At 32.6% G+C, this 11,156-nt stretch overlaps 2 long non-coding RNA genes across 2 annotated transcripts in view; both read right to left on the reverse strand.

Moving 5' to 3' along the window:
* Positions 1-1,094, reverse strand: part of LOC117118775 — a 2,684-nt gene extending 1,590 nt beyond the window's left edge. The window contains exon 1 of the long non-coding RNA XR_004447091.1: positions 325-1,094. This is a non-coding gene — a long non-coding RNA (uncharacterized LOC117118775). The remainder of the gene's footprint in view (positions 1-324) is intronic.
* Positions 1,095-1,304: 210 nt separating this feature from the next.
* On the reverse strand, positions 1,305-8,874 carry LOC117118768. The gene is made up of 3 exons (XR_004447089.1): positions 8,498-8,874; positions 2,375-2,500; positions 1,305-1,980 (listed from the first exon to the last, which is right to left on the reverse strand). It is a non-coding gene; the product is annotated as an uncharacterized LOC117118768 (long non-coding RNA).
* Between the last annotated feature and the right edge of the window lie 2,282 nt (positions 8,875-11,156).

Genomic DNA, 11,156 nt, shown 5'->3' on the forward strand with positions numbered 1-11,156 from the left:
TTAAAACTTCAGACAAAGAAAAAAAAATACATCCTGGATTTTGGGCACATGACTGTAGCATGTATCTTGTTGTTGTTGTGTAATTACGTCTAAACATTAAGAAAGCATTGATATTTTTTAAATAGTTTTTTTCCAAAGGTTGGAAGATTATAAATATTTTAACCATCAAAAGTTGTGGGTTAAATTCTGGCAAGTTGAAAAGTAGCATGGTAATTTGCCAAATGCCAAACTCATTTGGATCATACAGTCTCCAAGCAATCATAATCAGAATAAAATGACAATTATTGTTTGGCAACACACCTTCCATACAGTACAATATCTTACCTTTTATAAAATGTGTACTACACTTGTGCACATCTATGGCCTTTAGAATGTCATCCTTCCGTAACTAGTGCAAGATCCGCTTCATGGACCACACCAACCTCATCCAGTTTTCCCAAACGTTTTTCTTCCATCAAAATTCGAAAACATGAATCACTAACAGTTTCCATAATTATCTGTAATGACTGAAATACATCTATGAATATTTATTATGTTAAAACAGTGTTCAGATTTCATTTTTACATACAAAAAGTTATGGCAATTTTGAATGAAAGTGTAATTTTGCTTCCCTTATCTTATAATTTTAGTCTTTAAAATAAAAAAGTGACAACTGGAAGATATCTTATAATTTTAGTCTTTAAAATCCAAAAGGTGACAACTGGATGATATTAAGGTCCACTGAGAAAGCTCAATTTATTAGGTATTTTCATTTCACTTCTCTAACATTGCAACAATGTAGAAAATTTTTCTTTCGAAATCAGTTTATGGGATTGCAACTCTAGTTATTATTTGTGGGCTATAAATGGGTGAATTATATCAAATGTACATAATTATCTTAATTAAAAAGTATTGTCTTCAGTATTTTGACACCTTTATTTTTTAAAATTGGTCCAAAACCGGAACAGGGCAGGCCAATAAACGAAATCGAGAGAGTGCGGGAAAAAGAAATTCACAAGTTAACATAGTAGACTATAAAAAGTCTATTAAAAAACTATGAAAATTCTATTAAAACTCTATAGAAAGTCTATGAAAATTTTATTTAAAAAAAACCTTTAAAAACATAGAAAATCTATAAACAATTTTATAAAAACCATTTATAAATCTATAAAATAAAGCCCCTATAGAAATCTAAACATTTTATAGAAAAAAACCTACAAAAAATACATTAAATATCATGCGAATAGAAATTCTATACAATTGTATAGAAAGTGTATATAAATTGAACGATTTTCTATAGAAAATCTGTGTATTCTATAAAAAAAATTGTGGGTGTTGTGTGTTTTTGGACAATTCAACTGGTGTTCAACTGGCCCCAATTCCAATTGGTTTTCAATGGTCCCAGTTCCAACTGGTCTTTAATTTGTCACGTCCCAGTTCCAACTTGTCTCTATTGGCCTAACTTTCCACGGTCTCTATTCCTTGTTGCAAATTAGTAACAATGGCTTTAATCAACTTCTGCAGACTTACAAAATACACTGAGTTCATATACAAACCATAATTTCTTTAAATTAAAAACACCAACAAACATCATACGGTAGGGACATTACTTCCCCAGGGTCTCATTTACTAGCATACCCCTTCACATATCGTTCTGCTTATGTCTTACTGTTAAACATACTGTACCTCAAATTCAATGCTATTCTAGAGTACTTTGCTTTACATTCCTGTTTAAATATGCATTTTTTCCGTAATGTAGTCCTATCACGTATTAAAGCATCACTATAGTTTATTGTATAAAATAATATTCAAGAAACATTTGTGTTACAGGTGTGCACAAACCAGCATTCTTTGTGATATTGCAGCAGCAACTGTCCGTAACCATGCCTTTTCTTGTCCGATTGTACCAAGCTAAATTAGTATGAATTATGCCGTTGAACAAATCCACTTTGAAATACTGAATCACAGTGATTTTTAACAATTTTCGGAGTTTCACTCTTGCTGAAAGATATAACAAAACAAAATCTTTAAAAATAATAATAATGGTCGACTTATACAGTATACAGTATGTAGAGCGCATATTATAGAAACCTCTATTCAATGTATTATTACTCTTTGGAATTATTGTATTGAAATAGGAGTGATATACCTAATGTAGCTAAGAGACTAGCAGTTACTTTTTTTTAATCAAAAGAAAATTATCAGTTCCATTTTTTCCCTTTAGTTTTCAAAATAGCTTGGGCCTACATTATAATTTCAATATCCCTTAAGGCCTATATAGGCCTAATAAAATTGATTATTTGATTAAACTCCATCATCTAACTACAGCATCATCTATAGCATGTTGTTAGTATAGGACAGTAAACTTAAAACGTAAAAAAAACATTATATTCACCTTAAAATGTCAGGTAATTTTCTGTTCCTTCACAGATACGTCTTCAAACAAACACTACTTTCCTACTACAATGATTTAGTTGACCGGATTGAGTTTTCACTTACAGTAAAACCGAGACTTGAGTATCTGAAATAAAAAGTCACCATTTATGTTATTATTTATAGACCTTACATTAACTTTCTGCAACCCCCACCCCCGGTTAACCCTAAACCTATTATTTTATTAAAGCATGGACATAATTAGTGAGATGTAATTCACCACTCTTCTTATGGCATGCTAGACTATGGGCAATTAAAAGGCCTAGGCCTAGGCAAACAAAAACCTAAAAGGCCCAGAGTCTAGAACTAATAGGCCTATATTCTCAATGAGGATAGATGGTGGCCTGGAGAGAACAGAGAACCTCAGTTCTGTCGTTTCTGTACAGCGGCCAGGCTAGTGCTGTATTACCGGTACAGCTAGGCCTTGGGCTAGGCCAGGCCTCTTCAAGCATTCATCATCTGAGTTCTGAGTAAAACAGCTTTAAAAGTACTGAAGAAATTGAAGAAAAATCACAGCAGCAGTCAAAGAAATTCCTTAGCAACAACACAGTTTCCATTGAGCTCTTGCTGGAAATAGGTTGGGGAACAGAAATCTTCTATTTTTAAGTCAAAACCTCAGAGAGTTAATTAGTGATACCCAGGGGGATATTTGTTATACATTTATAAAGCTGAAATATCCACGTACTGATTATGGCATCCCTATCGTTATGATGAATTTAGTAGACATAAGAAAGTGTTTTATTCGTCAAGCCTGGTTAGAGGGTGTTTTGTCGGGGTGTGGATGAAAAAGGGACGGGGTGGGGTTATGGGGGAGGGGTCTGGATTTTTAAAAATAAATTTATAAACATTTAAAAAATACATTTTCAGAATTATGCAAGTATTTACAAGTAAAATGATCAGGATTTCTATTGTTGCAAGCTATATTGTAGCATGGGGAAGTGGTAAACAAGCTGTTTAAGCAAGACAGTAATTCCTCCATTCGAACTACCGGTTCCATCATTGAAATACTGGTAGATCACATTAACTACTCTCTATCTTCTTTAAAATCAAAACATTTAGCATTATTTATGCGTCCGCAATACTTAATTGAATGCTAGGCCTATACCTTTCTTTGTGACCAGTGATCCAAATCAAATTATGACAAGGGCTCATGGGAAATTATGCTAAATTATACCAAATGTTTAATTTAATGGTTGTTTAATAAGCGCCTTTCTCCCACCTAAAATGAAAGCAACACTATTCTCAATACTATTACTGTATACCCAGTGGTGCCGCCAGAGTCGACAGTATCAGGTCTGATGTTCCTGACTCGGAATTCTTACCAACTAAACCGCAGAAACCTGTGGTAGAGATATTTATTTTTTATTTATATATAATATTATTCTGTCTTTTACCTAGTGTATTGATATACTCCTTCACAGCAAAGTATTTTATATACTAATAATATAACTAATAATATACTATATATATATATATATATATATAAAACAAGACATGAACCGCTTCGTATCTTTTGAATTACAAGGTTATTTTCTTTATTTAGTACTAAAAATAGTCCGTACCATGGTGCTATGCTCTGGAAAATTACTTTTGAAGATATATTTCTAAGGCTACGGTCACACTAGCGTCTCAAGCCTGGCTTGACTCACCGCGGGTGAGATTTCAAGCCAGGCTCGAAATTCTGGGTCGGTCACACTAGTTGGATTGACCTCCAAATTATGAATGTCGAAACAGCAGAGCCGTAGAGAGAGAGTTTGGCCAACTCTGTTTCACGGGATTCGATATAGCCTACGCGCGTGTGATTGGGTGGATCGCAATCAAAGATTTTACACCAGACGTGCCCGAACCACTCTTCTTCAACTGCTCTTTTATCAGCTTGTATTGGGCTCGCAATGCCTTCACTTTTGTTTGAATTTGGGCCGTCGTTCTCTTCTCATGTCCGAGACTGTCTAATCTGTCAGCAAGCACGCCAAAAATTCCCGTTTTGTTGTTTGTTTTTTATTTGGCCCCACAGATCTACCAGGTCAACAGTTTCCTGGTCGCTCCCAATCAATCGCATTATTATTAATTAAAATTTGAATTAACTTTTATGAAAAGTAATGATTGCGTCTTGATTGAACACGCATGAAGAACTGGCGGGCAGGTTTTTTTTATTCAAGAACTTGTAAATGCAACGGCGTCATCGACTGTGATTGGTCGACAGCCGACGAGGAAATGTCAATCTCGGTCACGCCAGGGTCAATCCAGGGTCAATATGGGTGCTGAGCCGGGATCGAGATAGGTATATTGAGATCGAGGTCACGCCAGGCGCGAGCCGGTGCAGATGCGGTCACATTACGAAGATCTCACCTGCGGTGAGTCAAGCCAGACTTGAAACTCTAGTGTGACCGTAGCCTTAAGCACTGTCGACACGCAATCATTACTTTTCATAAAAGTTAATTCAAATTTTAATTAATAATAATGCGATTGATTTGGAGCGACCAGGAAAACTGCTGACCTGGTAGATTTGTGGGGGCCAACCCGAGCTGAGAGACCGGATAGAAAATAAAAAAACAAACAAAACGGGAATTTTTGGCGTGCTTGCTGACAGATTAGCCAGTCTCGGACATGAGAAGAGAACGACGGCCCAAATTCAAGCTAAAGTGAAGGCATTGCGAGCCCAATACAAGCTGATAAAAGATCAGTTGAAGAAGAGTGGTTCGGGCACGTCTGGTGTAAAATCTTTGATTGCGATCCACCCAATCACACGCGCGTATATCGAATCCCGTGAAACAGAGCTGGCGAACTCTCTCTTTACGGCTCTGCTGTTTCGACTTTCATAATTTAGAGGTCAATCCAACTAGTGTGACCGACCCAGAATTTCTAGCCTGGCTTGAAATCTCACCCGCGGTGAGTCAAGCCAGGCTTAAGACGCTAGTGTGACCGTAGCCATTGTTTGGTTCTTTAAAGCTGTTTAACTATTTTGTAAATGATTAGAATGACCTTGTATAAATATACTTCATCAGTATCGTTTTAGTGATGAAGTATATTTACACAACGTCATTCAAATCATATGACGTTGTGTAAATATACTTCAATAGGTTTTAGTTTCACATCGCTGAAAATAGTGCAGATGATTGTTCTGTTGGCTTCAATATTTTTTTAAAGTTTCAATAATCACAACTAGTTTCAAACCATGCCCAGTAGGGCTTTCCAAATTTTTTTCAGCAGGTCAATTAATTCAAGGCTATTTCCTTCATTTAGGTATAGATTTACGTAGGCTTTGTACCAGAGTACGATGCACTACAAATACTTTCGGAACATATTGTAGGGCCTGAATTTTGTGTAGGTGAATAAATTGTTTGGAAGCGAAGTATGGCGGTTTGAAAGTTGGTGAATTCATATACGTTTCTCGTAGAATGGCCTTCATAAAATTACTAAATTTTAGGGTTTAGAGTTGAAATATTGAACACAAATTTAAAAAACAGTAGGATTAATGGTAATACTTTATATTTATGATATAATCACATTTTGCTCAAATTACATGTTATACTGTCTGTTTTACTCCATAAACACTCTATAAACAATCTATTAATATCTAAATAATAATATATTTCACACTGCAAAAAAAAGAATGTATATTCCAAAATTTCTATAGATTTGTATGGATTTTATATATTCTTTATAGAAAACTTTTTTTTACAGATAAACATTTCCATAGCGTTTGTATAGATTTTATATATACTTTCTATAGATAAACATTTTTACAGGTTATAAACGTTTCCATAGAGTTTATATATATATATATATATATATATATATATATATATATATTCTGTAGACTATTAAAAGTTACAGTTTGTAAAATGACTCTTGGTTTAGAATATTATATAGTTCTACAGAATATACTATAGAATAGTAGGATTAATGGTAATACTTTATATTTATGATATAATCACATTTTGCTCAAATTACATGTTATACTGTCTATTTTACTCCATAAACACTCTATAAACAATCTATTAATATCTAAATAATAATATATTTCACACTGCAAAAAAAAAATGTATATTCCAAAATTTCTATAGATTTGTATGGATTTTATATATTCTTTATAGAAAACTTTTTTTTACAGATAAACATTTCCATAGCGTTTGTATAGATTTTATATATACTTTCTATAGATAAACATTTTTACAGGTTATAAACGTTTCCATAGAGTTTATATATATATATATATATATATATATATATATATATATATTTTGTAGACTATTAAGACTATTAAAAGTTACAGTTTTTAAAATGACTCTTGGTTTAGAATATTATATAGTTCTACAGAATATACTATAGAAAATTTATTTACTTTGAAATTTCATATATGTTATACTCTATAGAGGTTTTATATGTTCCTATAGAAAGGCCTAATCCCTATAAATGTTTATAGTACGTTAAAAAAATACAGGTAAAGGCCTAAAATTTTTTTATAGAATAAATATAGAAATTATATAGTTAGTTTTATTATAGAGAACTTGTCATATCGTTTGTATAGAATATTCTATAGAATTTCTGAATATGCAAGGTGTAAAGCTCAATTGACTTCCTATCTTATTGATTATGATTTAATCAATATTGATCAATTTGCGTTTCTTAAAAATCACTCTACAGTTACATGTTTACACAGAATCGTTGATAAATGGCTTGAATGCATGGATGACTCCGAGATGATTGGAGCATGTTTTTTAGATATTTCTAATCACTATTGATCACTCAATTCTACTATACAAACTTGCTAACTATGGTGTAAATCCAAATGCTATTGAATGGTTCAAAAGCTATCTTAAAAATAGAAAACAATTTGTATACTGCAATAATAGAAAATCAAAATTGAATTCCATTAACATTGGTGTTCCTCAGGGTAGTGTTCTAGGACCTATTCTTTTCCTCTTATTTATTAATGATATTTCACAATCTATCGGAAATGGTATCTGTAGCATTTTTGCTGATGATGTAGTTGTTTACACATCCAGTAACAACGTAACCATAATTAATGATTCATTACAAAATATAATGAACAATGTAAAAAAATGGTATAATAATAATCACCTTTCCATTAATACCGATAAAACTAAAATAATGCTTCTCAGAAATAATCACTCTAGGACCATTAATAACACCTTAAATATTGTTCTTGATAACACAAAACTTGAACAAGTTTCCAGCATAAGGTACTGTACCTAGGAGTTATAATTGACGACACTCTAAGTTGGAAATAACATGTGCACAATATTTCTAAAAATGTGGGATTTAAAATTAACAATGTTGGGCAAAATGTCAGGGTTTCTTAATAAATCACTATTAGAAACTCTGTACTTAATTACTATTCAGCCTTATTCTGATTATGCAATAACTGTTTGGGGAAATTTGTCCGAACTTAATAAGAAAATTGTTAAAAGACACCAGAGAAGGGCGGCTCGTATTATTACGGGTAACTTTGATTATCGAAATATTAGAGGTGATGATATTATTCATTCTTTGTCCTGGCAATCGTTTGAAGAGAGAAGGGATTTTGCCATTGCAGTTAACCATAACGATGGACTGACCCCTTTTAAAGAAAAAATATTTAAGGCACATAAATATGTGATTTTTATTTTTGTAAATACCCATTACGGATATTTGATAATACTGGATATAACTTATTAAAATTGTAAATTATGTAATGATGAAATATGAGGAGAAATAAAAGTGGGATAACCCAACAAAAGACAAAAAATTTTGTATATGTTGTACTAATTGTAATGAAAATTGAAGACAATGTAATTGAATATAGAAAGTTACATTGGTATGATACTATTGTAAATTACTAGCTTCGTAATCAGAATAAATGATGTAGCATATAATATCTCGTTACTCTTACTATTATATACAGTATTAAAAAGAAGATTGAATATTTAAAAAAAAACATTAACGTGCTATCCATTAGAGATTATAACTTAACTCGTATAAAATGATTTCGAGTCTTAAGGTTGCCGGAGCAAAAATCTGGAATGAATTACCTTCAAATATCACCCACTCACCCTCAATTTATTCTTTCAAAAAGACTTACCAGGCTCACTTCTTCCCCCTTAATTGATTTCTGGCCTTGTCTGCTTACTATTTAGGTTTTTCTGCTTTTGAAAAGCCGCACCCCCTGATTTGAGGTGGCGCCGTCAACTTAGCAGTGCACGGTAGGGGAGCCGCAGGCTTATTCTCGGTGGAAGCTACCGGAGCCCAGCAAACTGACGCCGAGGTACCTGCGTGTACACGGTAGTGATGGCGGCGACATCTCAAAAGCGGGGGAGCGCGTATGCCATTTTCGTGATTTCTGAAGAGGAAATGGAGGAAAAAAAGAATGAAAAAGGAAAGGAAAAAAAAGTGGAATTGGGGAGGAAAAGGGTTTCGAAATGATGATTATGATTATTAATGCCTGATCCTGGGTGTGTTCTTTTGTGTTTTGTTTATCATTATTATTTTTTTGTTGATGTTTATTATTATTGTTATTATGATTGTTTTATCATTATTAATAATATTATTATTATTATTTTTTTTTTTTTCCCAGGACCACAATGAAAAACATTTCTTTAAAATGATTGTGTCATCCTGGCTAAAGATATTAGTAAATAAATAAACATATTGATAGGACTATACTGGTCAGACACGAATGTGTCAATAAATGAAATTGAATTGAATGAAACAAAAAAAATTAAGATCATAGAAATTACATTAAATATGTGTATATAGAATGTTATAGAATTCTATAGAAACTAGTTCCTCTATAAAACAATTTTATAGAATATACTAATTTCTATAGAAATTGATTAATCTCTACAGAAGGTCTATAAAGTTCTACAGATTTTTTCTGTAAGGGTAGGGCCAGGCCCTAGGTAGGCCTATGCCTAGTCCTAGGGCCTAGGCCCTAGTAGTAGTACAGTAAGCTAATTAGGCCTAGTCTCTAGGCCTAAGTCGCTTTAACTTTACCGAAGATAACTAGAGCCTATAAGTAATATTTGGAAATTAAAAAAGGATATATTATAGCCATATACGTTCTTGTGCAATGAAAACTTACTGAACTCACCGTTCCTTTTGTTTTCCAAGATAAAGAACCGACGTAAACGAACTTTACATGTGCCCTCCTCTTCCATACCACTGCGTGCGCCTGTCCGCGCGCCTCAACGTCGACACACTACGCATGCGTGTGTCATAATTCTTCATAAACTGAGATGTCACGTGATCGTAAGCGTGCCAAATAAATGGATTTCACTTTAATTTTACGTTAGGGAACGTATTAATAACAATGTTTAAAAATATATAATTGTCAAGGAATTCCAAAATATTTGACACGATCAAGGTGGAATAGGCTTCCTTTACGCCAATTTAATACTGTAGGTGAAATATTATGACATTAACAGAATAATGTCAGCGTTTAATTCACAATATCATCGTTGTTACAAAAATACACCGTTATACGTATGCCTAGGCCTAGTAGACCTACTTTTTATTTAAAGTTTTGAAATTGTAAAATTACGCTTAGCATTACGAGCTCCGATGTTAATTTACTTAATGTTGATTCTGACCTGTTAAACTACGGATAACAGTGATATGACGGCGTAAAATTAACCAGAAAACACATTAAATTTACGAATTCACCGTACATTTACATAGCAATTCCTTTTCTTTATTAATACTGTACAATACTTAACGGTTTAGGTAGGTAAATTTACACCAATTTATAGTTTAAATTTCGAGCTCTGACGTTAAAACACAATGGCGATTTTAACCTGTAGAAAAACGATATGATACCGGTAATTTAGGCTACAACAAATCAACAACCTATCGTATTCTTATTATACAAGATACCGTTAAAATACAATTTTGCTGTAGTTACGTTATTTTTACAGTAAATTGGATTTCAGTAAACGTAAAATAACAGACATTTTTTTTACTGAGAGTAGGATTATAACGGCGAACGTAAAATTACTGAAAAATGTTAATTTTACCCCCGAAGATGAACCGTTATTTAACATCGCGTGTGAGTTCACAGTCTCATCATTGTTATACAAAAATACCGTTAAAATTCATAGTACTTGTTAAAACAACATTTTGTACTGTAAAATTACGCCAGTTTATAAATGAACATTACGAACTCCAACGTTAATTAACGTAAATATTGATTTTACCTGTTAAATTACGGAAAACAGTAATATGACGACGTAAAATTAACCAGCAAACACATTAAATTTACGAATTCATCATATATTTACATAGCAATTCCTTTTCTTTATTACTGTACAATAGTTAACGGTTAAGGTAGGTAAATTTATACCAATTTATAGTTTAAATTTCGAGCTCTGACGTAAAAACACAATGGCGATTTTAACCTGTAGAAAAACGATACGATACCGGTAATTTAGGCTACAACAAATCAACAACATCGTATTTTTATTATACAAGATACCGTTAAAATACAATTTTACGGTAGTTAATGTTATTTTCACAGTAAATTGGATTTCAGTAAACGTAAAATAACAGACACTTTTTACTGATAGTAGGATTACAACGGCGAACGTAAAATTACTGAAAAATGTTAATTTTACCCGCGAAGATGAACCGATATTTAACATCGCAAAGTGTGAGTTCACAGTCTCATCATTGTTATACAAAAATACCGTTAAAATTCATAGTACTTGTTAAAACAATATTTTGTACTGTAAAATTACGCCAGTTTA

This window comes from Anneissia japonica, unplaced genomic scaffold (assembly GCF_011630105.1).
Source record: "Anneissia japonica isolate Jap-2015-1 unplaced genomic scaffold, ASM1163010v1 scaffold2069_len581484_cov189, whole genome shotgun sequence".
NCBI classification, from domain to species: domain Eukaryota; kingdom Metazoa; phylum Echinodermata; class Crinoidea; order Comatulida; family Comatulidae; genus Anneissia; species Anneissia japonica.